We start from the raw sequence: 1,979 nt of genomic DNA, 5'->3' as shown, positions 1-1,979 counted from the left end.
AGTAGAAGCCTCTTTTAGAAGGTGCCTTTTATTTTTTAAAATATTTATTTATTTGGCTGTGCTGTGTCTTAGTTCTGACATCCAGGATCTTCAGTTGCAGCATTTGAACTCTTAGTTGTGGCATGTGGGATCTAGTTCCTTCACCTGGGATTGAACCCAGGTCGCCTTCATTGGAAGAGTGGAGTCTTAGCCATTGGACCGCCAGTGAAGTGAAGTCGTTCAGTCGTGTCCGACTCTTTGAGACCCCATGGACTGTAGCCTACCAGGCTTCTCCGTCCATGGGGTTCTCCAGGCAAGAATACTGGAGTGGGTTACCATTTCCTTCTCCAGGGGATCTTCCCAACCCAGGGAACGAACCTGGGTCTCCTGCATTGGAGGCAGATGCTTTAACCTCTGAGCCACCAGGGAAGCCCAGATAGTGGCTTTGGGACATACCAAAGAGTAGCCTCTCCAGTGTCCCTCAATTGAGCCCACTGCCGCCCGTCTGTTTGCAGGGGGGTTCAAGGAAACAAGAAACGAGAGATTGTAAAGGAATTAAAATTTTGTTTAGGCATGTTCTTCCAGCCATAGGAGCGAGGACCTCCTACCTTAATTGGAGGTCAGAGCCGCGTGAGCTTTCTGCTGAGTTCATTTTTCACTGTCCTGGTCTCCAGCACGGTGGGCCTCTTGTCAGTTCCCTTGTGCTGGGTTTTCTTCGCGTTCTGCTTCTACCATGGGAGCTTTTGCTGAGTTGGGCTCCTGCTGTGCTTGGCTTCCTCCTTTCGGGGGCTGCGCCGAGGTTGTTTCAGCCAGGTTAAACCCGAATCATACACGGCACCATAAATACCCCGCGAGTGTATGCTCCTCGGTTCTGTCTCGTCCACAGCAAAGATTTGAAGTGACGGACATTAAAGCCCTCAGCTCATCACAACTCTTGGGTCTTGGACAAACTGTGTTATATCTCTTAGACAAATCAGTGTTACAGCTGATTAGGGACCACCAGAGAAGTCCCTAAAAGGTGCCTTTAGTTTTTGACTTTTCTTTCTAAAACCAAGTTCCCACGCTGAGTTTATGATTAACCTCTCTCTCCAAAACTTTATTACCTTTCTTGTTCAGCACCTGTTCCCGTCAGGATTGAGAAGTATCAAAGAAAAGGCAGGACTGAAACCAAGCATGGCCCAGGTACAAAAGCCCTCGCTCATTTGTTGTGGAGAAAAACTTTAGCCTCTTAGGCTTCCTGAGTTCCAAAGAGTAGACTCAACCTGTTACTCATTAGGGAAGTGTGAGAATGCAGAAACTAAGGAAAAGAAGTTAAACAAGAGAAGCCGTGACGGTCATTGAGCAATAAAATAGAGTCCTGATTCCTCCTCAAGGGACAGACATAAGAATCTAACACGCTTCTTTAAGTTCTTTGGCAGGCACTGTTGACTTAAAAAAAAAAAAGCACAATATTAGAGCTGTGAGCTAAGTTTTATTTGGGGCAAAATGAGGACAGCAGCCCGGGAGACAGCACCTCAGATAGCTGAGAAACTCTTCCAAGGAGGTAGGAGGAAAGGACAGTATAGATGTGATTTTTTTGTGTACATGCAGTCAAGCACACATTTTTTTGGTAGAAAGTTTCTGCTGGTCTTGTGAAGCTTCTGCTGATTACAAGGAACAGTCATCACCATGAAGGATTTTAGTGCTTTTCCAGATATGAGGAGATACAAGAATTGGGTTCATAAGATCAGTTCCTGAGAATATCAGAAGACCTGTCCTGCCAGTTTCCCAGAGCACAGAGTGCCTTATTTCTGCTCTCTACCCTAAACTCCTTCAAAGAGTGTTGAAGGTCAGCAGCTGCAGTAGCACATTTAATCCTTGTAGAGGCAGATGGTAAGTGCCAATTTGTGGTTGACAGAACTAACACTCCCCACCCCCAACCCCCGCCCAGGTGGAGGATGGTACCTACAAGCTGAACGCAAGCATGCAGTTGGAACCAGAAGGTTGATGATAAAAGTTCC

The 1,979-nt window shown here is 46.4% G+C and overlaps 1 non-coding gene across 1 annotated transcript; it reads right to left on the bottom strand.

The window, feature by feature from the left end:
- Positions 1–336: 336 nt before the first annotated feature.
- TRNAW-CCA (transfer RNA tryptophan (anticodon CCA)) lies at positions 337–408 on the bottom strand. The gene has a single exon. It is a non-coding gene; the product is annotated as a tRNA-Trp (tRNA).
- Positions 409–1,979: the final 1,571 nt, after the last annotated feature.

This window comes from Ovis canadensis, chromosome 23, assembly GCF_042477335.2.
Source record: "Ovis canadensis isolate MfBH-ARS-UI-01 breed Bighorn chromosome 23, ARS-UI_OviCan_v2, whole genome shotgun sequence".
Classification (NCBI taxonomy): domain Eukaryota; kingdom Metazoa; phylum Chordata; class Mammalia; order Artiodactyla; family Bovidae; genus Ovis; species Ovis canadensis.
The sequence above is the reverse complement of the archived record's forward strand: the minus strand, read 5'-3'. Positions and strand labels throughout refer to the sequence as shown.